Genomic DNA, 27719 nt, shown 5'->3' on the forward strand with positions numbered 1-27719 from the left:
TTGTACCGGTTAAAAAAAAATGTATAAAATTTACATCTGTGCAGTGGAGTTATGTTCTAGAAATACACAGCCTATGATGCATTAGATTTAGCCTAGTAGACCAACTGTTAGAGACAAACGTATCATTTTTATGGAACAACATGATAATCATATTCAAATTTATATAAGCATTTTACAAGTATTGCAATCATTGAGTAGAGATAATCATGGTATTTTCATCAGCTTGGTACTTTTTGAAACATGACTGTGTCGTGTAAACAATCTGCAATTTTTCAAGGCTTGACAACTTGCCCCTATCTAATTTTCAAACCCAAGACCATTTTGCTAAATATTGGGCCCGAGACAACTTTTGAACTGGGACAAAAGAAGGACCTTCTTATGAGAAAACATTGAATGGAGAAGTCTGCTTGTCTGGGTCTCTCTGATACTCACATATGCAGCCTAAGACAGGTGACAAGGTGATAGTTTCAGGCACAGTTGAAAAATTGCAGTTTGTCTGTGCATATGTTTGGACTCTTTCCATGTTGTCCTGTTTACAAGTTAACCTAAGTTGGGGTGTTTGTCACGGGTCTTCTTGTTTTTGTATTTAAATAAATAAAGCCGGAAACTGTCTTGCCACAGTTTTGCTGCAGATAGTTATATCCTCATGTGTACTTTGCGCGCCTATTGGCGAGCACTTTAGTAAATTATCAACTCACCGCTGTGAACCTGCCAACTTGCTATAACAACTCTGCTTTAAAAAAAAAAAAGTGTTTGTGATCAGGCTTTCTCTTTGTCATCGTTTGTGCATGCAGTATGATCAGTTGAACAATAACCATCAATAAAGTTTCACAAGATTTGAAAACAAAGTTTCTGTAGCATTTCTATCTAAGAATGAAAATAAATATATTTAAAAACTGAAGAGAGAAACTATATTAAAATAGTAAAAAAGGTGGGGGGGCAGGGGTACAGTAACATTTATTTCTGCTAGTGAGGGAATGAGCCATTAGGATTTCAATCCCCATATTTAAGACCTAATGTATAAACGACAAGTTTCCTATTTTTTTTAAATAAATGTACTGAAACACTGAGGTAAAAACTTCTGAAAAACATTTACCAAATATTATGCTTTCTATTCCAAGTATGGAAGATGCATCTTTTTTGAAATCACACACAAATGAATAAGTGGGGAAGAACAGAATTTATTTGCAATTTTAATTGTCATTAGATGGTTCTACACTCTCTACCCTCCCAATAATAGTGTAGCATTTTAATCTATCAAAAAAAAACAAACCTCAAAAGAGTTACTGTGCCAGCCCAAAGGACTTTTGGTTTGTTTTTTTTGAAAACTCCTATAACGCTCAAGTCCGTCATTTTAAAATGTATGTCTGAAATAGTTATGTAAGAAAAGGGTTTGGAATTTTTTTACAATATATATTGGGAACGTGTTCACGTATATAAATATCTAATAATAATATGAATTATAACAAAATGATTAATACCATGTGTGGAATATAGTGACTTCTAAATGGTTAAAAGATCTGCAAACCCAGAAATGTGTATATCTGTCTTTAGAAATTAGTGTTTATATCACTACCGTGGTTTGTGAATAAAGAAAAATGGTTTGTAATATCAAAAATAAAAGCTTAGTCTGAAAAGGTATAAGTGAGTTGGTGTTCAAAGTTGTTTTGCCTTTCCTTTTTTATTGTGTTGGTTAAAGGTATGTCCAGAGCCACACTGTCAATACTGTACCTACATCAGTGATGACAATGGTTAGCAGCTCTTTTCTAAATACACCTCTACCCCAATATAACATGACCCGATATAACAGGAATTCGGATATAACGCAGTAAAGCAGTGCTCCAGGGGGCGGGGCTGATCCGGAGGATCAAAGCAAGTTCGATATAACGCGGTTTCCCCTATAACATGGTAAGATTTTTTGCCTCCTGAGGACAGCGTTATATCAAGGTAGAGGTGTATATCTGTTTAAATGATAGTAATTAAATTGAGTATGGTGAGCTGAAATTTCTTTAGACTATTTTAAATAAAATAAGGCACGCCTACAGTACTGTGTCTGACACATTTCTCCATAAAGAAGACTCCACTGCATACAGGGAAAAATCATATTTGTCAACAAGAAAAAAAAAAGTTCAGACATTTTCCATGATGAGTGACATGTATCTATGACCTTTCATTGAAAATGATCACAAAGTGCTTTACAAACTGGAGAGGGTATCACTTCTGCCCATCATTGACCTGCAGGGGTGCTGGAACAATTTGCACCATGGGGGTGTTGACAGCCACTGAACCAAACTGTAAACCCTGTATATAATGGAAACCACTGCAAGTCAGGGGATGCGGCAGCACCCCCGAGGACTCCTAGTGCCAGCACCTATACTGACCTGCATCCACCTCAGTGATGAAATGAGGCAGTGGATGAACAGTGCACAGCAACACTGCACAGGGTAGAGGATACGAAGGGAAGAGTACTTTATTCAACTTACACTGCTAGCAAAATGGCTTCACTTGTGGAGGGTTCTCCATTAAGCTGTTTCTAGGATGGGTATTGGGGCTGGAGGGAAGGTAGTTACATTGTCCCAGGCCTGGGTTTAGCAAGAGGTACAGGACTCCTGAGCAGTTTAAACTGCTGCTTGTCACATACGTAAATGCCAATATAGGTTAGCTGACTCCTCTCTCAGCCAGCCTCACCACATCTCTCTCTTCTTCAGGCCTGTTATCAGGGGAAGAGGGTGACCCATGGAGAGATCAAAGCTAAATAGTATATGCCTAGTAATTAAGTAGCTGGCTCTGGCCCCAGGCAGCTGTCTTTTGTGAGCAATGAGAAGAGAACTAGAACCCAGCAGCTTCTTAAAAAATGTTACCTGCTTCTTCATGCTGCCACACTTCTGCCCATAGCTTTTGTGGGGAGAAACAGAAAATCCTCAGCCCCTGGGTGGAAGAGGAAACAACAGAAATTGAGTATTGGTTGGGGTAGCTGAGTCAGTGGAGGGGTCATTTTTGTGGACAATAAATGAGCAGAGTTAGGGAGCGATAAGAATGGGAAAGAGAAACGTGAATTAGGACAGAGAATGTGAGACGGATGCACATGTGCACAGGTTGGTACTGCACACCATTTGCTTCAACAATTTCAGAAACAGAGAGAAGATTGGACACCATTGGAGGCCTGCCTGGTATCCCTGCCTCATTTATCCCAGTATATACTTACAGTGCTGCCCCCTGCCTTGGCCACCCACTGTCTTTGGTAAGATGCAAACATAAAACATTGTACTGATTACATTACTATTTAAATAAGAGTTTTAGGAAAAAAACTAAACCAATAAGTTGGTATAAAAACTGAGTAGGAAATGGAAAAATAAAATGAAGGCCAGGGAACACAGGTGAAGCTAGAGCTGGCAGAGACTCATGAGACAAAACATCTCAAACATGCGCTGTCATTTTGGAACATAATTTTTTTACAGCATCTATTTGAATTTACGGTTCAGTAAATACAAGTAAAACTGAACAACAGCAAAAGCCAAAAGAGACATTGAGATTGTAACACATACATATTTCTGGCTATTTTTAGCCTAATACAACTTTAATTGTTGCAAACCAACCATCTAATATTTAAATTTAATCCCTTTAGATAGCTTAATAATTGCACCAGTATATTTACCAGCCTGTCTCTTAGTCTCTAAAGGGACATCAGTTATGTGTTTGCTTATTTACTGGTTTGATTGGAATTTAACTCCCCTTCTTTGGTGAGAAAGCCTTACATTTTCTCTTGTTTCTGATAAGTTTGTGCCCATAGTCAGAAGTGCTATTGTATTGCTCCCCATACACATACACACTCAAAGTACTGTTGGAAGGTCTGGTGCATGTGGGGGGGGGGAGGTATATTCTGTTTTGGATTGCAACATTTATATCACTTCTACTGTCGGAAAAACAGGCTGTGCAAATGTTCTCCTCCCTAGAGTAAAAATAAAATGTCCTCATTTTGCTGGGGGGAAAAAAGTACCCTTGCTTGAGTGGGAAAGGAAACTTGTTTTGGGGGGTATGATTTTTTTGAAGGCAGACACCCAAGAAAGAATTCTCTGTAGTAACTCAGATCCCACCCCATTTAACATCCCATTAAAGGCCACTGGGCATATTTACCGCTAATAGTCGAAGATCAATTAATTGCCAAAATTAGGCTATCCCATCATACCATCCCCTCCATAAACTTATCAAGCTTAGGCTTGAAGGCAGATATGTCTTTTGCTCCCACTGCTCCAGAATATCACTCCTATGATGGTTAGAAACCTTTGTCTAATTTCAAGTCTAAACTTCCTGATGGCCAGTTTATCTCCATTTGTTCTTGTGTCCTCATTGGTTCTGAGCGTAAATAATTCCTCTCCCTCTCTGGTATTTGTCTTGACAGAACTGGTGAAGAGTCCTCTCTTTACTTTTAGTTGTATACCCGTAGAGCAGTTTGTTTTCTCTCTGAAAGTGAAGTTCTTCTCCTGGCACCTTTTATGACTCTCTAAACAGGGCCAGCTCCAGGCACCAGCTCAGCAAGCAGGCGCTTGGGGCGGCCAAGAGGAAGGGGCGGCACGTCGGGCAATTCGACGCTTGGGGTCCCTCGGTCCCTCTCAGAGGGCAGGACCTGCCGCCGAAGAAGAAAGTGGCGCGGTGGAGCTGCCGCCGATCATGGCTTTTTTTTTTTTTCCTGCCGCTTGGGGCGGCAAAAAGCCTGGAGCTGGCCCTGTCTCTAAGGATACGTTTATCTAGTACTTTACATACCAATAGCTGTCTTGCAACATTTTATGTGATGCAGTATTGGCCCACCCAAATATCCAGAAAACCTGGGTAATATTCAAAGGGCCAGCCTCAGCTTGAAATAGAATAAATTTAAAAAACAATGGTAAAAGTATTTTCTGGTCCAACAGCTGCTCCTGAATTCCCTGTGCCTATTTATATGGTTTTACAATCATATGTTTCTACTTTTTCCACACAAACCAAAGAGGAATCTGAGTGACTGGCAATGTAGGCGAAACAGTGAGACTGACTATATACAGAGTGCTGTCAAATGCACCATTGTCAAACTTCCAATAGAAAGAAATATATTTTTTTCCTCTTTCAGTTACAATAATTTTAGGGGGTTATTTGTTTTAAATAAACTATTTTTACATTTTCAGACAGAAGTGTAGGTTTTGAGTTGATGAGCTCCCTTTAAAACATTGTTCCAGTGAAGTATCTGCAGAATAAAAAACAAAAACAAAACCTTGATTCTATGGATGTATTTATCCTCCAAGCACCTTACAGTACAATGAGTTAAATAGTGTGTATGAAGACTCTCAAACTGAGCAGTTATGATTCATACCAGAGTAACGCTCACATAGACTTGCATATTACAACTCCTTTTTTCAGGCCTTGTTTACACGGTGCAATTGATTAGCAAAGTTATTGCATACTAAAGTCTTGTCTCCACTTACCGGGAGACTCAACGCATGTCAATCAATCCACAGGGGGGCATTTTAGTGGGTCTAGTGAAGACCTACTTAATCAACTGCCGAATGAGCTCCCAGCGACTCCAGTATTCAGAATGAGAAGCATAAGGTAAGTCGACAGGAGAGAGTTTCTCCCATCGACTCAGCACGGTGAGACACCGCAAAGGTCTAGCTAAGCTATGTCAACTCCAGCTACATTATTTACGTAAGCTGGAGTTGGATAACTTAGGTCGACTGACCCCCTCCCCCCACAATGTAGACTTGCCCTAAGTTATTCTGCATTACCTCCCAATGGGAACACACTATGCCTGAATAAAAAGTCACTTTTAGTCCACCATAGCTGTACCAGTCTATATCCCCATGTAGACAAGGCCTTAGATTGGGTGTGGGAGAAAATGTTGATCAGAACAATGGGAGCTCAATTTTTCATAAAATGCTATCTTTAATTGCCACCTGGGCCACTGTTTTAGCTCTCCTCTGAAAGGCTGCACCTTTCATCATGCAGTGTCCCATCCCTAATAGCCATACCGTAGTGTCAAGAGCAGTGGGGATGGCTGAACCCAAACGTTGGTATGGAATGTGAAGCTATATAAAAGCAATTGAGCCACAATGAAACTTAAAAATAGGGAGTGTGATGGGTTCCCCCTCCCACACACACACACTTCTGGGGTGTCACCTGATGTACCAGAGTCCCACTGAGTCTGCCCATTCCACTAGCCTGGGCTCACTCACCCTGTCCTGATTTTCCAGGCCCTCAAGCCTCCTCTAGCACACACACAGGTAGGGACATGCCCAGCTGCAGAAAGACACAGACACTGGGAAGAATCAGCTTCGGTATTGCCCAACACTCAAGTGCAGATCCAAAATTGTATTGTCTGTAGAGCATAAGCTCATGAAATTTGCTCCCTTCCTCAATGTAGAGGAAGATCTGCACAGCTTTTTGCCCCCTCCCCCAATTATGAATTCCACAAACTGCATTTTAGAATAAACAAAACAAGTTTAACGACTACAAAGGGTAGATTTTAAGTGATTATAAGGGTCAAAGCAGATTACTGAGCAAACAAAACAAACGTAAACTAAGCTCAATAAACTGGCTAAAAGTAGTAATGTCTCACCCTAAAGGTTGTTTTAGGCATTTCTTTCACTGGCCAGACAGGCTGGGCTCAGCACTTCTCCCCTCCCTCACTCCTTGTTTGTGAGATGGTCTCACCAGTCATTCTGGATGGGGAGTCAGTGAAGAAAGCTCCCTGATTAACTCACTTCCCTACCTTAAAGGATTCCCACCATATGTAAATCTTATTTGTTTCCCAGTTTGATCCCCACCCCATATTAGTGGAAAAATACTAGTAGGCCATGATGGGGTCCAGTACCGGGTGCCATGACCCTGCAGTGTCAAAGCAGCAACCTAGGCACATGGAAGATTAGCATCTTCAGAGTCTTAGTGTTCTCCTTAGTAGTCCATCCAGGCTGATTGCTACTGTCTGGTGGGCATTCCCCAGGTGTAACCACAGTTGCAATTGTTATATAGTCAATATTCCCAACTTCAGATACAGAAATGATACAGGCATACAACTCGGATAATCATAGTCAGTACATAACCTTTCCAATGATACTGCACATGAGCCATCTTGCATAAAAGATCTTAGTTACGACATATTCATATCATAATATCTAAATGAAGAATATGGGGTGTAGTGTCACAGGGATGATATTCAAAAAGGCTGGGGTCAGAAAGTTAAAAATATGGGATGAAATTATTCTGTCCCTACTGAAGTCAATGGGAGGTTTGCCACTGACTTAAGTAAAACCAGTATTTCACCTGCGGTGTCCAACAACAGCAGTCTGTTACTGCATTAAAGACACATGGATTTCCATTTAAAGAGAAGAGAGAGTTCGAGTACACCGGATAAATGATAATAGATGGGGGCACGTGATGAACATTGTGAAAAGCTGGGTCACACATTTGTAGTGAAGCCAACTGGATGCTATAGAACATTGAAAAGCTTCACAAATAACTAAGGCCCAAGTTCTGGTCTTCATATGACATGATTGCATGATAACCTAACAGTTTATTTGTAAGTTGAAGAAACAACTTAGCAGAAGAACTTAACATTTTTCCAATTAATGCTTGGTCTAGAGCTGAACCATCACTAATGTTGAATACCTAGCGTATCGAGATGGCAGAAAAAAAATGCAATCATATTTTCAAATTCTTTACGGTAGAGCCATTAGACCAAGTTCAATGTTAATTTAAACCCCATGCAACCAATAGGTTAAATTCAGGCTGAATCAATCAAAGTTATTGCAAGCAGCCCTGGAGGCTACTTTATAGAAAAAAAGACTCCTAAGATAGCAGCTGCCAAAGACTGCGTATTGTCATCTTCTATATGATTCCCTATTGGAAATACAGCAGTGGAGCTGCATAACTATAATTTAGGAAAGGAGCCTATAGGCAAAACTAACCACAATTTTATTCAGTGCACAAAAACGTAGCCCTTGATCTTGATGCGTGCTCTTGGAAGAGTTTGGGGCTCATCTGGAAACTTCCTTGTTTTAAGTGTGTTTTGGAGGACGTCTGCAATTCACAGCAATGTTTCAGAGAAGCTGAGGGTGGAAACAATATGGCTTAATGCCTTGTAATTATGTTAGGATCAATATTTTTAAATCAACAGACTAACTAGGATACAGCAATTTGAAGCCAGTGGAGGACAGTTATAACTGATACTATAAATCTGTAATTGATTCGCTACAATCTGAGACTCTGACTGGATAAGGATTAGGGGGACATGTTGAAAGCTGCATTAATGTTATTCTTCTGTAAATAATCCAGCTCATCCCCTCCCACAGAAAATAACCCATGAGAAGGCATTCTGGAGGAGGATCCCCTTAATGATTACCCCACATTAGCCCATTTGAGGGGAAAAAAGCCTCATGGCTCCCCAGGTCCATCCCCACAGATGCCATTTTCTTTTGCACTGGCAAATGTTCTGTGTGTGCCACTCTGTTTGCAGAACAGCCATAGTTGAACCACACTAGCAAAGACTTCTCCCTGGGGGGGCCGGGGGGGGAGGCACTATACTGAAAAGATACTGTAGCCCTAACCTTTCTTAACAAATTTCCACAGGACCAGAGGGGCTGAGGATTGACATGATTGATATACAGCCCTCTGACTCACCCAGCCAATCCCCACTTGCCTCCTTAGAACATGCCCCAGATTGTGCAGCATGGCCTTCAAGTTCAAGAATCACAGCAGATCCTGCTGTGCAGCTGGCTGAGTCCCCTTTAAATGTAGCTGTGAGGGTCCATATTCATAGGGTCCTGTCTGTGTACGGAGCTAGGGGCCGTGCTCTAGCCGTCAGTTAAAAGCCATTTGCCATAGATATAACTCCCCGCTGTAAGGCCTCTGAGGACAGGCATTACCCAAAAGGGCAAATTTCTAAGTAACTTTTTAAAAAAAAATTATATGGGCTTGATACTCATTTTACACTGTTCCTTCAAGTGGGACTGCCTGCGTGAAAGGGCTACTAGACTTGGGCCCTGTCAATTTAATGCAAAAATCCTGTGACAAGTTTACTTAGGAATCATCTGTTTCTTTTACTGCAAGAACCTTTTCAAACATTACTCCTGCTAGTTCCTGCCGACTGCTGTGCAAGCTCCGACAGTCCAGATGGACTTGGTTTTCATTCATTAAGAAGAAAGACGTTATGATGATAGAATAAAATGTCCAGAGGTAAGACAGTTGGATGTGTGCAATGCACAAGCTTTTTCTACGTTTTTGAGCATCCATCTCCATTTCATCTATAAATTACTTAACCTTAATGAGTAGAAATCTGGAAATTTTATGAGGACATATCTATCTAGCAGTCATCTAAGGAGTCCATCACTGTGGCATCGAAATATTAAGCCAGTCACTAGATTTAGCACTCAGCATAACCTTCATTGATTCTCATCTCTCCATCTGTCCCCAGTCCGGATTCTGTCTGATTTTTTTCCTGCTCCCTTCTACTACACCATCTCCTAGCCAGCTGCCCAGGAACTTGCCTATCTTCAGGCACTGTGATGGGATTTACAAGCCCCACACAGACCTGAAAAGGTTAATGTGCTCCTGTGAGACCACTCAGCACACCTGTAGCTGATGTCCAGCCAGAAGGGTGGGACTATAAAGGGGAGATACTGCTCAGTTGGGGTTTGGTTGGAGAAGAGAACAGATCATGCAGTGAGAGAATCTGAAGCCTGGAACTGAGCTAGGTTTGATGCCTGATTATGCATTCCTGGAGGAAACGGTAAGCTCTGGCAGGGAACTATCTGGAGATACATGGATACCTGCTAAAGATTCTCAAGGTAGGCTATAGCAATAGGATGTCTCACCTGAATAGGCAGGAGAGTGTGACACAGTTGAGCTCGGAGAGTGGATGGATACCAACTTTAAAGTGTCTAACAACTAAGCCCAACTGGGACAAATTCTTATTTTGTGTTTGTTTGAACTGTGACTTACTTTAAAGTCTGCTATCCTGGAAGGAGACTGAAATAGTGAGCAGCCTGCCTGGAAGACTGAGCCATGTCACCCCCCAGAAAAGGTGGGAAACTGAGGCAAAGGGCCTGCAGCACTCTGCCTCACCATGAGGAGATGCACTTGGGATGATGAATCCCTTAGGTATGTAAATCTAAGGTCAACAAGGCAGAGATGTCTTCCTCTTTTGGTAAATGTTATTCTCCACCTGCTTTGATTAAACACAACTTAACTGTTCCTGATATTAAATGTATATTTATAATGAAGCTATATTTACTATGGCAAACCAGTTGCTACTACAAGTTATTCTTGTCTCTGTATCTGCATGCAAGGCATCATCCTTGCATGCAAGAGCACATGTACATCTCACATACCTCTATAGAACTATACCTTCTCTGCTTGAAAACCATAAAACAGCCTCCTTGGGCATCTGCTGGGCCTGGGATGTACATGTCTTCCTAACACAGATGGGACCATATGCAAAGGTAATGCAGCTCTTTGATAGGAGGAGGGGGAGATGTTTTGGGGCAGCTGCCTCTTGTGGATCCACCAGAATTTGAGGTCAAAACAGCTGCCTGTTCTACAGGGGCAAGGAAAGGCAGAAGCTGGAATGCCTCTCTTCCCTCCCCCTGAACAATTTAGAGGGAATTCTATAACCAGGTCCTGATTGAGTTTCTCGTCCCCTCAACTACATCCTGTATTTCTGGGGGAGGGAGACACTGGGAAATCATCTTTTCCATCTCTAATTTTTATGATTCTCTTAGGCCAGCTAGTCCAGTTCCCTGCCAGCACAGGATTGGGATTGTCAATATATTTTTAGTGCACTACTCTGTTTAGTTTGTATGCCAAACAATGCAGCTTCCAGCTCTTCACTGGGGAGACTGTCTTCCAGTCTTATACAGTTCCCTTTCAGCTAGTTCAGTCTGATATTCAGTCTGATTTTTCTCTTGTTTTTTCCCCATCCCATTACCCCCTAGCTACCACCTTTAATACATCCTCTTTTCTTAGTATCCTAACAGCCTATTTCAGGGATGGGCAAACTTTTTGGGCCGAAGGCCACATCTGGGTGGGGAAATTGTATGCAAGGCCGGGGCAAGGGATTGGGGTATGGGAGGGGGTGTGGTGTGCAAGAAGGGGCTCAGGGCAGGGGGTTGGGGTACAGAGGGGTGCAGCATGTATGAGGGGGCTCAGGGTGCAGGCACGAGCCTTAAGGCAGGGTGTTAGGGGCTGGGGTGCAGGAGGGCTTTGGGCTCCAGGGTGGCAGTGGCACACACCGGGGCCATGGCAAGGTCCCTGCATGCCTGCCCTGTTCCCAGCCCTGCACCACTCCAGGAAGCGCTGCAGCCCCTTGGGGAGGGAGGACAGAGTTCCATGTGTGCTTCCTTTGCTGCGCCTTCAGGTACCTCCCCCGAAGCTCCTGTTGGCTGTGGTTCCCTATTCCTGGCCAATGAGAGCTGCGGGGGGTGGTGCCTGAAGGCAAGAGCAACACACGGATCCCTCTGCCCCCCACGCGGGGGCCGCAGGAAAGTGGTGCTGGCCGCTTCTGGAAAGCAGCTCAGGGCCCACGGCGCCACAGGGGGCAGTCCTGCAGGCCAGATCCAAAGCCCTGAGGGGCCGGATCTGGACTGCGGGCTGTAGTTTACCCACCCCTGGTTTATCTGATGTGATCAAGTCAAGATGCGAGTTCCATAAGAGGAGCTAATGCAAGATCCAACCATAAAACATTATGTAGAAAAAAATACTTGACCAACTATCCTGCAAGAGAAGTAGCGGGGCCAAAATATCTTGCACAGATAATTTTGGCAAAGGATTTCTAATATCTCCCCAAGTGCAATTCTTCATCAATCTGTCAGCAAGCAGGTTTGTCTTACTCTTTTCCCTCCCACTGTAAAAATAACCAAGTGATCTGAGTCGAAGGAACCCACTGATCTCCACAGAATACCAGAGCACTATCTGAACTCTTTCACAGTTCCCTGTAGCTCCTTGGCATGATCTCCCCTGCTTGGACACTTACATTTGAGGGGCGGGGGACTGGAGAGGGGAGACACAAGGAAGGTCAAATGGGCTTTGTCAGCATGAATTTAAGGATAGCTAGGGTACTCTTCCTCCTCACCCTAAGTCATGAAGGCCAGTCCCAGCTGTGCTGCCATAGAGAAGTTTGCATGCTGCAGGATAGGAGACTATCTGGTCCCCTATAATTTGAATCAGTTGCATCAAAGCTACAATATAAAGCCCATTGTGTCTCTTCCCCTATATTGCTGGAATTATATTTAAAAGTGAATAAAATGCACTTACTCTAAGATGACCCAGTGTCCCCTGCTGAGGAAACCTATTCTGGAGAAACCAGGGGAATTTTACCTTGAGTCAGCAGAGCCTAAGAGAATTACAGAGATCACTTTAAGGTTGCCAAGAAGAGAGGGCACAAGGGAAGCCCATGCTCTAATGCTTTGGGCCCTTCTGCTGCAGCAATAGAGATCATAAAAAAAAATCTCTTGTTTAAGGTACAGGCTTGCAACAGAGATCCTGTCACAACAATATTTGTAACATGCTTTAATCAGAAATAAGAATGTGCCTATTTTGGTACAAATTGAGGTGTCTGAGGATTATGTATACAGTTCTTCCAAATGTGTGCGTAGGAGGCACATAATATGACCTGGACCCTGTAAATGCAAAAAGATACATTTATCAAAATTAGGAAGGAAAACAAATTGACTAGGAAGATTTGAAATGTGCAGTCACAGAGCCTAGTAAACAGCTGCATCTGGTTGATTTATGTATCTTTCATGCCAATAACCAGCTGTTCTCACTTCCAGCCCCGCCATATTTGTTAAATTAGAGGGCCAAAGCAAGGCTTATCCTAACTCCACTCGGTTGTTTCAGTGGCTCTGAGGGGATTTTAAAGAAGCCTCAAGAGATAGCAGCTGAAAATTCCTTATCTATTGTAGTGGGAATCCTCATCTGCTGTTCCTCCTTCCCATTCCCCCTCTAGCTGGGCATGCATCAAGGATGAGATGAGGTGATCCTGGTCAGTAGTATGGCTTGCAGGGAGCTATATATTGATGCAAATTGGAGTAGTTTTAGGGCTGCTGTAACTTTCACTGGGAGCTAACTTGGCTCCTGGCAGGCCCTGGGACTGAGGAAGAGAAAGTTAAAAAGAGGGTATAAACCCACCTATGCCGCAACCAACACTGCAGTAGGGGATCTGGGCTGAAGTTCTTAGCTAATAGTTTATTTCTTAATGAGAGAGAGTCCTTTATTAACACAAGAAATGAGACCACAGGAGAAATGTAGTGTTGCAAAAATCAAATACAGTACTACAGGCATCAAGGTATTACATTTAGGGAGTGTCTAGAATGACAGTAGTGGTGTTTTAGTAGCAGTGTTGATAAGCATAGGGCAAACAGGAAGCACAGAATATTGCTATAACATTAGTACTTATCCATGTTGTCAAAGTAAATTCGCTTCTTGCATAGAAGGAAAGTTACGAAAGCTATATTTAAAAGGGTGCTTGTCTATTCAGGCTAGCTCCAGGCTTTGTGCTGCATCTCCAAAGAGCTGAAGCACAGAAGGGACAGGCTGGGGGCGCATAAGGGTGCAAGCCTGGCTTTGTGCTGCCCAGATTCTGGCCTGCTGCAGGGGCCCAAATGGTTCTTAATATAAATTTAGAGAAGAGCTGCTCTCAATTACCACAGCCTGTCCCAGAATGTCTAACATTTTTTGTAGTGCCGAGTGCTACAACTGTTCCCCTATTGTCGATGGTGGAACACCTACAGCAGCACTTGTGGGAGCTGATGGAAAGGTTGATGGCTGAGTGGGAAGAGTAGCGTTTTTATATCAGCTCTACAATGTTTCTGTACCACAGGACTTTCTTCCAACCCTCTGTGACAATTTCTAGATGTGGCCCAATAGTCTCTTGTTTTTCATTCCTACATACACAAAGTACAGAATAAGAACTGCAGCAGACCTTGCACATTTCATCTGATAAGCAGTGTGCTTAGGTTGGGTTAAGGATAATTTGAAAACTCCAATTATTTTTTCCTAATGTCTCAATTATCAAAAGCAAAACGACTTCTCTGAGAAGGCTATTCATGCTGTGAAGAAAAGCCTGATATGTAGTAGGATCAAAACTGATGGTCTTTGAGAAAAGGTAATGAAAATGTTACCCTGTTCAGCTGCTTCTAATTGATCATCTGCTTGACTGGAATGATGCCCAGATCACCAGTCATTCTTAATGTACATTCAGTCAGAAACCTGTAGGGTCTGATTCTCCTTTCTTTTACTCCAATAAAGGAAGCTTCCACTAAAAAGTGAGAGCAAATAATACAGAACATCTTCTGACAGCACAATGAACAATGGTATGCCCTCACTTAGAGCCTTCTCTACAGAACTGAGCACTGTTAAACATTTTAGCTGAAATTGAAAAATCTTAGAGAAAGGCAATATGGAGGTTTAGGGGATTACTCTATGGTTATGTAATTGTAAAAACTAGGCTAATTTAGTCTCTTATGTGCAGTTACAGGCTGTTCAGAGAGCTTAACCAGAATTAGACACTATATTTTTAGCATACTGTCTACAGTGTGATGATCACACTTTGGCCTATTATGTAAACTTAATGCATGCAATGAAATTCACATGAAATTGCCTGTTTTATCCTAATTCTTTAAAGTGGCATTTACACGGTCACCTCTGAAGCACTAGATTTCCATAATACAGTGTGAGGTTTTGTAGCATTTTCTTTAAAACTTGGCCTGGCCTCGGCAATGAAGGCAGTTTGCTTTAATAAGTTCTTGTTTGTCAATGACTCTCCTTGTGCGTTACAATACCTGGCATTGCACAAAAGGTTAAAAAACTGGACAATCAAAGTGTAACCACCTGTGTTTGGCTAAAATGTGCCACAAATTCCTGCTGACTCATGCATAGCCCTTCTTAGAAAGGGGAATAGTCACTTTGGGTTAAAACTCTTCAGCCACCGCCATGTTGCAGAGAAGGGGTGGAGGCAGGGGGAAAGGAAGTACTGCAGAGGAGCACTACTCAAATGACATCCTAGAGTCATTCTTTCTGCAGAGAGTGCCTCAGAGGATGCCAGAAGAGCATACTGAGGAGTGAACCCTCGCAGTGCCAGTCTCCAACTTCTAGAAGGACCACTTGCCTTTCAGCTGTTAAATGACTATATAAAATACTGTATGGGGGAAGCCACTTGCAGTGCACATTTTATGGTCCGGGCATATCCAAAATTGCCAGAGCATACTCAGGGTCTGGTTTGAAGGCCTCTCAGAAGGTGACAAGTCTGTAGTGCAACTGACGGGCACATTTTTCTTATTTGGTGAGAGATTCATTTGATGTACTCTATTAAGCAGCGTTCTCAAGTTCTGCTCATGATCAGCATTAGCCTCTTTGAGGATGTCAACAGCTATTCACTAAAACGTTAGCTGCAAACCCCTCAAATCCCTTTAGAATGTCAGGCACACAACTTTTGGTGTGTGTAGACCCCTAGCTCATACTAACTCCACCCTTGTGCTCAAGCGCCAACATTCTGGCTGCTTGCTCACAGGGAGGGAGGGGGGGAGAAAGATTGCAAAAGGTCCTTGTGCCCTTCTTTCCCCTTCACAGACTAGATCCAGAACTGCTACAATCCAGCCCAAATACAGTTAAGTCTATTTATATTGTGTAAATACCCCCATAGACCTTCAGACTGAGCATTTTAAATGCTTGTTGGGAAGCTTTTAAACTAAAATATTAGGACATTGAAATAGAAGTAAATCTTACAAACATTACAAGTTTTAACGTTCCTCACTTCTGTGATGCTGCATGCTGTGCGAATGACCCGGTGACTGGGTTTTCTGCTTTTGAAAACAGAGCTGCATATTGTAAAACTGTCATTTAAGTCAATTTGCCTCTCTAATTACTTGTTTTATGTTTACTCATTGCTTCTCCAGGATTTAAGTAACAGCTTAAAAAAACATCCAACAAAAAGCTACCTTAAATCAAAGCCTAATATAATGATAGTGAAACTTTATATTTTTTATACCCAAAACCATGCTATGTCCAATGAAACTGGATGGGAAATGTTATACTCAAGAGGAAAAAGTGTGTTGTACATGAAAACAGTAAATTATTCATGTGATGGTGGTATGCATCAGATACGGTCCTACTTCATTCATGATATTGCAGAAATTGTCAATTCTGCAATATTAATTAGGCTTCTACAGCAAATTGTTTTAAAGTTAGTTTACTTCACACAGTCCACAATTTTGCATATATTTTGAGGTTTGCAACACTCTCCCCATTAGTGCAATTCTGCAGCATTTTCCAGAGTTAGCAGAGACAGCAAAGCGATCATTCTCGATCTTGCCTAATTCTGTGGATGCCAAGCATGCAGTATCTCAGTACAGACAAGTCTTCATAAAGCACAGACAGGGCATGAAGGAAAGCACTGTGCCGGGGTGTACTGCACTAACATTCAATGCCTGTTAAATATAAATGGCTAAAGTGACTGGACTCAATTTCTACTGCAGTTGTGTTAAGACTTTTAGTCTTCTACATTTTATATTGTAAAGGTCACTTTTTTAAAATGACTATAACATAGTTGCACTCAATTGTCTGTTATCAAAAAAGTTCAGACATAATAGCCATGTTTATATTGTTCCAGCAAATTTTTCTTAAGTAGGTCTGTGGCTTTCCCAAATTACCGCTAAATAAAGGTCCATTTTTCTGTGATTGCCACATCTTGCCCATAACTCAGCCACAATTATTAGAAGATCATCCTGTGATTTAGGTAGGGTCCTACATATGGGCCATTATAGTCCTATGTGACAAGCAGCTGGGCCTCTGAATGAGCACAGAGGTCTTCCATTTCTCTCCCATCCCATTCTTTCATTAAAACTTCACTTATTTTTACCATATCACTTGTTCCTGGTATTTCAAAAATCAGTGACTGGGAAAAGGTGCTTATAGAATCATAGATAATCTACCATTTCAGTCTCCTGCTTCTCCCTAGTCCCAAACAGCAGAAGCCTAATTCTGATCACTCCTACTCTGCTATAATTTGGGAGTAACACCACTTACACCAATCTAACTCCATTGATTTTAAAGTTTATTTAAGTGGGCCTGATCCTGTTGCCATTGAAGTGTATGGAAAAGTTCCATTCTCTCCAGTGAGAAAAATCAAGCCTATTGTCCCTGCTTTGGATGGGTAGGAGGCAACAAGCAGGCTTAAGTATGCAAACAGGAGTTATCCCAGCTTGGATAGCATATTGAACAAACAATGTTCATCAAATTCATTATGGTTCTGTCTTGCACCATTTCAATCAGTGAGCTATGGAAGTAAAGTCATCCACTTACGAAAGATAAGATACAATTGCATTGCAATAAAACCTCATGCTTCAGGAATAACCCAAACACTAACTGGTGCTAGGAAGACTTTTCTGCTATGGACAGTGTACTGTAGGAGTCTCATAATATCCCTTTAAATAGTTGTGTGTTTGCTCTGTTTTAGAAATCAGGCAGAGTGTTGCTGTGTGTATATGTAAATAGAACTCACATGTTTGTTTGGCAAAAACAGTTATTTGGACACACACGTGTCCTTGTAGTATACTACTGCATAAAGGAAACGATACAAGGCAGGTTACTCCATAATGGGTTTTCTTGCAGCTGGTATTGGTCACTGTCAGACAACATACCAGACGAGATGGACAACTGGTCTGATGTGTCAGCTCCTGTGTTTCTTTGGGAGTTTTCCCAGTGATTTGGTTTTACTCACTATGGCCAAAATTTTGAAAAGTTGCTAGTGATGTGGGTTCTAAATGTTTCTGGGTGCCAGCTGTGAAGCTCCATACAGTGGGCTAATTTTCACACAGTACTGAGCACACATCCTCTGAAAAATCAGGTTTCAAGGCTATTTTATGATGGCCACCCAAAAACCACTAATCACTTGAAAAACTTCAGACAAATTTAAAATAAATATTGATCTTCTTGAACTCACCCCCTCCCCTCTCTGCCACTTATTTGACAATGTTCCTGTCTGATTTCACCTACAGTTACAGTCCCCTTTGAGATGACATATTACATCAAGATATCTCCATGCAGCCTTGATGCCAGAAAATGTATTATGTTCAGGAAGCAATGTAAAGGAGACTCTGCTGACTAGACTTATCAGACAAGGGCCATGGTCACAGAAGGACTCAGGTGCTTTTCTGCCACTTCAGGAGTCAAAGTCCAACATTTAGGCACCCCTGGTATTCATAAACACACACACACACGCACACCCCCGGCTGCTGCATATGTACTTTGCGGTAAGAGCTCCCTAGGCACCTAAGCTTGGACTCTGGACAGGTGCCTAGCGTGAGGCAGCAGTGCACAAGCCCAGAGGCACAACCTCTGCTGCCTACAGAACTCTTACTGCAAATACATTTAGGTATTTAGTAAGCGTAGGTGCCTGCTGAGCTAGGATTTTGTGAATGCCAATGGCCCCTAAATGCTGGACTTAAGTGCCTAAAGTGGCAGTTAGGCACCTGACTTCCCTGAGGCATGGATCTGGCCTTAAGATGAGAGAGCAGGCTGCTGTCTTCACCCAGCCATTGACTTGTAGTTCCAGACTGTAGTGTGGAACTGGCTCTAGAGTTGATGTACACAGTTATTGGGCTGGCCTTCTGCACAGGTGGGAATTCCAGACATGCCTACATGATCAGGAACATTGATAAACTAATCCTTAAAACACCTTAATGAGATTAAAAAATAGTTCCTCCCCATTATATGGAAAAGGAAACTGTAGTAGAGCATCAGAATGAATTGTCCAAGCCCCAAGAGCGAGGCAGTGCCTGAGGCACCTTGGTGTGAGGATGACTTGCCCCCAAAGTGAGACAATGCCGCCTCCTTCTTTTGAATTCTCACAAACCAAGTCACTGAGTCTGCGAGAATGTGTTTTAAAGCTGTAGGTCTCTAGTAAAACATGTAAAATGCAATTCAGTTTTTTATAAAAAAGTTTAAAGAATTTAATATTTCCACTCAAATTAGAAGGCAAACGTCAAAAAAAGACACATGGATCATTAACTGAGGGATAGTTCTCAATTTGTTATAGTAAAAAGACACTGAAATTACAAGTGTTAATCAACTGTATTGCTAAAAACTCTATATGGTTAAATTATTTAATTAACCTATAAAGAAATATAAAAATGGAAGAATAGGGGAATCACAGGCATCAATGTGTCTCTCCTGCTATGGTGCTTTCTCTGCATTTCTTAAGTACCTAATTTAATAAGCACTCAGAAATAATTTCTTATCGGCTGGGCTAAGCTCTTTAATAGTCACTAACACAAAGTTTCTAAATGTGCTTGGCAACGTTCTTTTCCACTTACGTGGTTTAAACTCACATTAAGGGGAGATTTGGCCTCTGCACTTCTACAGACCTCAAAATAGGTGCAAATATTCTTGAACTGTGACCTTTTTTGACATTCTCCCTTTAAGCCAAATGTGTTTGAACCTGCAGAAAGATTTGATTTTGTGCAAGATAAAAGCTTAAAATGCTAAAAAGCTTAACAGAAGCAGCTAACCAGGAGTAACCATGAGATACCACAAGACAGAATGCTGTAGTAAGCAAGTATGACTGAACTGCTGACAGGTAACCACAAGATACTAGTTGACATCAACTGTAGATATTTTTTAAGTTAGGAACATCAGAAGATGTCCAACTGCAAGAATGCCATGGTAACTGATTGACGTATGTCAATAAAAGGCCTCTGGGAGAAGAGCATCCCAACATTAGCAAGGTGTGAATATTCAAATAAGGGGGAAAGGGTTGACACCTTCATGAGTATGTATGAACCCCAGTGGGCATGAGCACAAAACATTAGAAAAGCTGCATCCTGGCAGGCCTGCCTGCCTGAGGAAATACCAGGATGAGGCCTATTGGTGAGGATGACAATGACTAGCACTTTGGGTTGCTCAACAAGGGATCGTGTGACTATATGGATACTTATTCTGTATTATCTCCATCTGCCTTGCTGGGTTGGAGTGTTTGTAACTTTGGTAATTGTGTTAATAAAACTACTGCAAACAAAGGTTTTCTCCTAAATTTGAGTGTTGTAAATGTGCACACCAAAGCTTCCAAATTTACAGTAATTCTAACACTGGGCCAGATCTTGGGACTAGACCAGGATTTCTCAAACGGGTCACTGCTTGTGTAGGGAAAGCCCCTGGCAGGCCAGACTGGTGTGTTTACCTGGGTTGTCCGCAGGTCTGGCTGATCGTGGCTCTGGGCCAATGGGAGCTGATGGAAGCGGTGCGGGCCGAGGGACTTACTGGCCGCCACTTCCAGCAGCTCCCATTGGCCTGGAGCAGCAATCTGCGGCCAGTGGGAGCCACGATCGGCTTTACCTGCAGACGGGGCAGGTAAACACACCAGCCCGGCCCACCAGGGGCTTTCCCTACACAAGCAGTGACCCCTGTTTGAGAAACCCTGGACTAGACTCTGCCAAACCTCAGTGTTAAATTTGGGATTGTTAAGTAATCAATAGATCAAGCAAGAGGCCTACCAACAATCCTTGCAGATCTTGGAGCATCCTTGGAAGGCCAGGGCCATCCATGTGAAGGTCCTGCGCCTCCACACCAGAGCTGAAATACTGATGCCCACCATTCTCAACTCTTCTGGCTGCCTTGGCTCAGGAACCTCTAGTCTGTGGTTCTACCAGAAATGTAATCCAGCTCCATTCTCAAAGACTTTGACCCTACCTCAAACCTGTCTACTCCATCTCCCTCCTTTCCTTCACCTCACTGACCAACCAGTTCACAGCTGTTGCTTCAAGTTCCTCTCTGCTAGTGCCCTCCTGGATCACCTTCAGCCTCTGCCTTGTCCATTCCCCCAAGTCTGCTTTCACAAAGGATTGTAATGGCCCTCACCGTGCCAAATGCAAGGGCTTAGACTCACTCCTCGGGTGGATTATCTTTTCAAGCCAGAAGTGGACGATGGGGCCATAGAGGTACTGATCTATTCTACCCTGGGCCGGGTCTCCGGTCTGTAAGTGGATATCAGGGTGAATGGTCCCACCAAAGATTTGTACATTGAGTATCTCTTAATATTGATTTGGGTTTTTTTTGTAACTTCAGTTCAAGGAGAATATTCCAACTGAGCTGCTAACAAGTTATATTTCTCATCTCCCCTCTTCCCCACCCCAGCCCTAGGAAAAGATGGCAAAAAATCATTTATCAAAAAATGAAAACGTCTTTTTCAGATTTCAGCAGCTGCCTGAAGATTTTAGGTCTTAAACAAAAACATTTTGGTTGCTAAAGTTTGGTAGGGAGGGTTTAACTTTTGTATCTTACCAAAATCTAAACATTTTAGTCAAGAATGAACTTGTCCACACTTCCTCCTCCCAACCAACCCTAAATTTTCAAGAGTTTTTTTTTGGGGGGGGTGTCAAAAAAAACATTGTGTTTTAATCCCCAACTAGCTCAGTCACATGCTTTCTGACAATCCACCCTTGCAGGGAGCTGTGTGCAGGTGAACTCCTTGCACAGCCAGCATTGCTATTAATGGGGCTGCAGACATATGGCAGGGTACACCCAGCCAATTGCATGATGGCAGCCTAGCAGCAGACAACATTTAGACACCATGAGAGGGAAAGGGGGAGGGTGAAATCACTGGCAAAAATCAGCCAAACACAAAACCTGTTTTACTTACACACACGTGCCTTTCTACTTGAAAGCTAGAGATTTTAAAAATTCACGAGAGAGACTTCCCATTGAAACCTATTGCAAAAGCTTCTCATAAAAGTGAGATACTTTCAAAACAGATGTAAAATTAATCCAATATGAGAGGGACTTTTTCAAGAGAAGTGACAGTTGGCTGCTCTGCATATAGCACATCATGAAATATTTGTGGTTCATATATTTTTGCATTTCAAGCATAACTTTTATCAGGGTACAAGGTAGGCTAGTAGATTTCACATCTGGGCTGGTAAAATAAATCTGTTAGTGAAATGAAGAAACCCACACTGAGCCAGTAAAACGCTCATACCTAGACATTTAAAATTCCAACAGTTTGTCAGGAATAGCCCATCTCTTCCTCTCTGCAGAAATTAATCACACAAACACACACAAGTCAGATAATGATCCAACTCTAGGGTTGTCAGGCATCTGGTTTTTGACAGGAACACCCAGTCGAAAAGGGACCCTGGCCGCTCTGGTTGGCACTGCTGACCGGGCTGTTAAAATTCTGGTTGGCAGCGCATCAGGACCTGGGGATAAGGCAGTCTCCATGCCTGCTGTAGCTCTGGGCAGCTACTTCTGGGAGCTGTAAAGTCCCTGCAGCCCCTAGAGACATGGGCAGCCATTGAGGCTCTGTGCGCTGCCCCTTCCGAGGGCTGGCTTCGCAGCTCCCATTGGTTGGGAACTGTGACCAATGCAAGCAGGGGTGGTGCCTGCATGCACAAGGTCAGCACATAGAGTCTCCCTGGCCACCCATGCACCTAGGGGCTGCAGGGACCTGGCAGCCACTTTCCCAGGAGCCCTTACCACTCTGCATCCCAAACCCCTCAACCCCACCAAAGAGCCTACACCCCCAGATGGAGTCCTCACCCCGCAACTCTCTGCCCCAGCCCAGTGAAAATGATGGCAGGAAGGGGGATGGAGTGAGCAGGGGCAGGGCCTGGGAGATGGAGTGGGGTAGGGCAGGAGGGGCAGGACAGTGATGTTTAGTTTTATGTGATTAGAAAGTTGGCAACCCTATCCAACTCAGGCAAACTCAAGACTCACATGCCCAAAAAAAGAAATGAAACTAAAACTGCCCCTCAAATTTGCATAAATGTTTGAGAATTAAATTTAAAAATTTCTTTAAGAATACAAAACCTGGACACAATTCTAGCTATGTTTCTGATTCAAGATCACTTAGGGTGACCAGATGTCCTGATTTTATAGGGACAGTCCCAATTTTTGGGTCTTTCTTATATAGGCTCCTATTACCCCCTTCCCCCCCGGTTCCAATTTTTCACACTTGCTGTCTGGTCACCCTAAGATCACTAAACCAGTCCACAGCAGACAAACTCTTAAAAATGCCTTGCAGCAAGTAGCCAGTTCAGGAAGAGGAAGAACCTAGAGTCCTTGTTGCCTGAGGACTACAGTTCCTAGCATGTCACAGACAAACCTAGGTTTTTCTCCATCAAATCCCTCACAAAACCACACAAAGAGTGAGCTTTACCAACCCCTATACTGGGGGCTAACCTAAGGTCTTCACAGTGCTGGGTACATGGGCTTTGTGGTAGTTCTCTGCATATGGGAAAGGGCAGCATTTTTCACCTCAAATACTTAACTTGTACACTTTTGGGGGGAGAGGGCTATCTTTTTGGGTAGTGTTTGTACAGTGCTTGCACCATAGGTTCCTGCTTTATGCCTGAGGCTCCTAGGTGCTACAGCTATATAAATATTTCAGCACAATAGTAGGAAAAAACCAAAGCACTCCACAGATCCAAACAACCCCTCCTTTGGGACACTGCAAAACCAGCTCTACACTATGTGGCTCTGGCCTTGTCTCTAGCTAGTATTCAAAATAGCAATAGAAATGCTTAGAAGATTAATCAAATTTTCTTTCCTTTTTTTGCTGACTGCAGCAGTGGCTCTGCCAATGGCCCACTCAGAAAAATGAGACAGGTCCATATATTTTACTTTCTTCCCATAAACTAATATTTACCAGCACAGCTCTTCAAGCCAGGGCTAGCAGGGTTTTCATCATGAAAAGAGCAGAGGACTCCAAAGCAACACAACCATAGTAAGATTAAACGGAACTTTATTAAACAGCCTGGCAAGCCATGAAGAAAACTGGAGGTGGAGAGAAATTATCAAAATATGCCATAATGAGCATATTGTGTGCAGTGGAGGAGCAGTATGATTTGTTATTGGTACCATTCAGGAGAAACAGAAGAAGATCTTACTCCCTCTGAAACCACTGGTTGAGTCACTGCCATTGAGCAAGTGAAAGGTTGGAAGAAGAATCTTTTGGCTCCTGGCATCTTTTTACAATGGAAGCAGGGAGGCACACGCAAAGTGAAGTAGTGATAATCAGTGAACAGGCTGCTCTACACCGTCACTAGATCCAGCAAAATAGCAGAATTATAACCAGCAAAGAACCAAGTGTGGAAGCAGTAAAAAGAGGGATTCTGGGAGTGGGCCTTCTGAAAATTTTGCACAAGCTGTTGCAAGTGCCTCCATTTTTAGAACATCTCAAAGTGAAAAGGTTGTGTCAGAAAAAAACTGCTAGCTGGCAATTAACTGGGATTCTCTATGATGAGAACATGCACAGGGCAAGCTTTATTCCACCAGAACACCCATAAATACCCAGAAAAACCAAGAACCCTCTGATACCTCCCCCCATGCATCTTTCAACAGATGCCTGTGGAAATTTGGTTTATAAAAATATTCAAAGAGCTAGAACCAGTGCAGTAAAAAACAGCAACAAGAAAAACAATTAAGCAGTATTTCCCTGGCCTTACAGAAGAGCAGGATTTCCTCGTACCTAATGGGAGTATCAATTCTTCCCACTGTGCATCTCTCCCGTTATCCCCATCATCCTGAAGAACCATATCTTCTAGTGGGCATTTAGTAATAGCTAAAGATCAAACAATGAGTGTATGACTTGCTAAACAATTTGGCAGGTCTATGACAACAAACTTACCTCATGCCTGACTTTTTGTCCTGCTTACTCTTGATTCTCTCACTTGCTTCACCAAGTTGCTAATAAGGCAGCAAATAGGGGAGTTCTAGGCTGCAGGCAGCTAATTAGGATCAGGGTCACCTGCGCAGGAACAGATGGAGGCCTGTATAAAGCCAGGGAGTTGACCCCCCCCCCTTTGAGGGGAGGGGGTTAATGATGAGCAAACCCAGAGAAGGCAGGAGTCAGTTTTTGTAGACAAGATGCTCCAGGAAACAGTAGTAATGGGTAAGATTGCACAGGGACTGTGGCTGCTTGTTACAGGGCCCTTGGGCTTGAACCCAGTGTAGAAGGGCGGGCCTGGTTCCCCTATTAGCCACTGGGAAATGGTAAGGGTATTGGAGATGCTACTCAGACAGTAGGTCTGGAAAGACTGAATTCCCTAGATGAGGAGGACTTTAATGACTTGGCTGGAGAGCTAAGTCCCAAAGAGAAAGCTGTAAACCCAGGAGTGAGCAGAGTGAGAAGATACCACTAGAGGGTGAGTGTAAGACTGGTAGAGCTAATCTCTAGGATGGCTAGCAGGAGGTGCTACAAGCACAGTGTACTGTGTGGGAGTATGACACAATTATTAGTTTACTCCTCTAGTGCTGCCTCCAGGCCTACTGCTATTGTGAGGCAGTGTCAGGTGCTGCCTACCCTGAGTTCATGCTAAATTGGGATGAGATACCTGCCTTGTTCCTAATCTAAACAAACCCTTGAGAGTGAGCTGGGTAGATAGCCAAGACAGTAATTTATCATAGCAACAGATCCCATCTAGTAGCTCAATTAACTTCTTCATGAAGCCAGCTGGAGACCCTACTTTGTCTGGTTCACTCCCTGTGCCTTACCCACTGTTTAGGGAATATGAAGAAGCATCATGCTGCCTAGCCCCAGCCATGTGCAGTGAGATTGGAGAGAGACTCTTGTACACAGTTTCATAGTCAAAATTGCTGGAGAGCTGGGGCTGGGGTTGGCAGGATGCTGAGGGATGTGGTGGCAGGATTCTGGGGAGAGGTAAGGGATGCTTTTTAGAGGTGGAAAGATTGGGGGAAAGTGGGCATTGAAATGCCAAAGGGGGCCTCAGTGTAGCTGGAGCAGAGATGTGAGAACAGGAGAAAGATGGAATGGGTGAGCCAGCAGGAGAAAGAAAGCAAGTGGGGATGGCGTATATATGCATGTGTATATATAAACAGATAAATATGAAGACCAGGGGAAAGAGAATCTAGTGGATTGAAGGAGGCAGAAAGAGGGTAAACACAAGGGAGGAAGAGAGGACAAGGAAAGAAATGGTAGGGGGACAGACCCAAAGAAGGGAGAGTAGGGCAAAGAGGGAAGAGGACCCTGAGGATAGAGGGTAGAAAATTACAAGATGAGCAAGAATGGGGCAGGGGAGATGGATGTGAGCTGAGGGTGATGAGAAAAGAATTTGAGGTATAGGGATAAAGGGACGGTGACATGGGAGTACATAAAAGCAGAGCTAACCAAAGATGAGAGCATTAGAAGGATCGAAATCAAAGCCCAGGAACTATAGGCTTGTTCCCTCAACCAAGGGAAAGGAACCACTGAACCCAGGCCACAAATGAATGCTGTTGGCAACAAAGGAAATATCAGGGATAAGAGTGAAGGTCAAAGATTGAAAATCATGACTCAGAGAACCCTCAACAATGCCCAGCACTCCTCAAAGGTGTCTAAGGAGTCAGTGGACACCGCCCAGAGGAAACCCGCCTAGAGGTGTGATCAGATAAGAGACTGGAAATGACCCCCATAGTTGCAGAGCACCCTACCATCGAGCTTCCTCCTTCTGGTTTGGTGGATGGCCAGCCTGGCCAATGCCAGCAGGAGGTTGAGGAGGAAGGGTCTCAACTTTGTGGGAGCAGGGATAGGATGTGTGTAAGGGTCTGTGTATGGGTCCCCTTGTCAGGTGAGGGGCCGCTCTTCACCTTTGGGGTGCCTGGGAACCAGGCCGCCTCATTACCGGAGGCTGGGTAGCAGTTCAGTCTTACATTTCACGCCCTAGATCAGGGCAGGCAGCAGTCCTGGGCTCAGACCCTCAGGCAGGGCCAAGCAAACACCCAGCAGTTCAGTTTATCAAGGCCCACACCCAAGCTCAGGGCGGGACAGGAATAGGTACAGAGCTCAGTCCCTCAGGCAGGGCTGAGCAGCAGTTCAGTTTGTAGAGCCCAAGCTCTGGCTCAGGGCAGAGCAGCAACACAGATACAGGGCTCAGGCAGGGCTGAGCAAACCACAGGTAAGTCCAGGCTTCTAAGCCTGAGCATTGGGGTGAGGGGGAGACTGCCACCCATGAGTAGGGGGTGGCAGGGGGGACACAGGCCCACCCACTCCACTGCATCCTGGCCCAGGGCCCTAGCAGCAGCATGGATCTGCTGCAGTCAGTGGGGATCCTGGCCGCAACACACTGACATAGGCTCAGTGTCAGCTACAGCCAGACTGGGGTCAGCTATCCCCAGGCCACTTCCAAGCTCCCCCTCCGTTGGTACCTATATCATCGGGGCTTCAGCAGGGGGGTCCACCAGCATCGGCTCCTCAGGATATGGGTGCATGGGAGGGCTCGACTCCTCCTCAGGGTACCGGGCTCAGGGCAGGCTTGGTTTAGCAGGAGCTCAGGCACCAGCATCCATCCTCTCCAGTGGCTGGGGCCCAACTGAGCGCTGGGCCCGGGCCTTTATACTTCCTGTCCCGCCCCTTGACTGGGGGGGGGGGGGAACGACAGGTGGCGGTGGCTCCGCCCACTGAGGCGGCTGTTCTGGCTCGTCCCTCTCAGGTGCGGCTGGGAGCCAGGCCGCCTCACTACAGTGTGCTAATATAATCTTGTGAAGGGGGAAAATGTAGCCAGAACCTCAGTGAAAGATTCTAGAAGAGCCAGAAGAGGGGCTGCAGCCTGATGCGTTTTATGTAGACATGCTGCAGAAGCTCAATCACCACATATGAGTGTAGTGGAAGGCTGAAGAGTGAGGGAGCAGATCATTTATTTTAATTTTTTTTTTGCTGACTGACTCAGTTTCTCTGTTCCTAGTGCTAATGGAAAATAAGGTTTGCACTGATT

At 43.7% G+C, this 27719-nt stretch overlaps 1 protein-coding gene and 1 long non-coding RNA gene across 47 annotated transcripts in view; one reads left to right on the forward strand and one right to left on the reverse strand.

Annotated features, from left to right (window-relative positions):
- Window positions 1–1526, forward strand: part of RBFOX1 (RNA binding fox-1 homolog 1) — a 2636561-nt gene extending 2635035 nt beyond the window's left edge. For all 45 annotated transcript variants that reach the window (XM_039490574.1, XM_039490577.1, XM_039490576.1 and 42 more), the window contains one exon: window positions 1–1526. This exon is cut by the window's left edge and continues 986 nt beyond it. The gene's annotated coding sequence lies outside the window, so the exon portion shown is untranslated.
- Window positions 1527–5067: 3541 nt separating this feature from the next.
- LOC120372967 lies at window positions 5068–27299 on the reverse strand. 2 transcript variants are annotated; one of them, XR_005585303.1, is made up of 5 exons: window positions 27154–27299; window positions 24638–24757; window positions 12274–12352; window positions 7932–8072; window positions 5068–5215 (listed from the first exon to the last, which is right to left on the reverse strand). It is a non-coding gene; the product is annotated as an uncharacterized LOC120372967 (long non-coding RNA). The 2 variants fall into 2 exon arrangements; XR_005585304.1 differs by lacking the exon at window positions 24638–24757.
- Window positions 27300–27719: the final 420 nt, after the last annotated feature.

Source organism: Mauremys reevesii, linkage group 10 (genome assembly GCF_016161935.1).
Source record: "Mauremys reevesii isolate NIE-2019 linkage group 10, ASM1616193v1, whole genome shotgun sequence".
In the NCBI taxonomy this organism is placed as follows: Eukaryota; Metazoa; Chordata; order Testudines; family Geoemydidae; genus Mauremys; species Mauremys reevesii.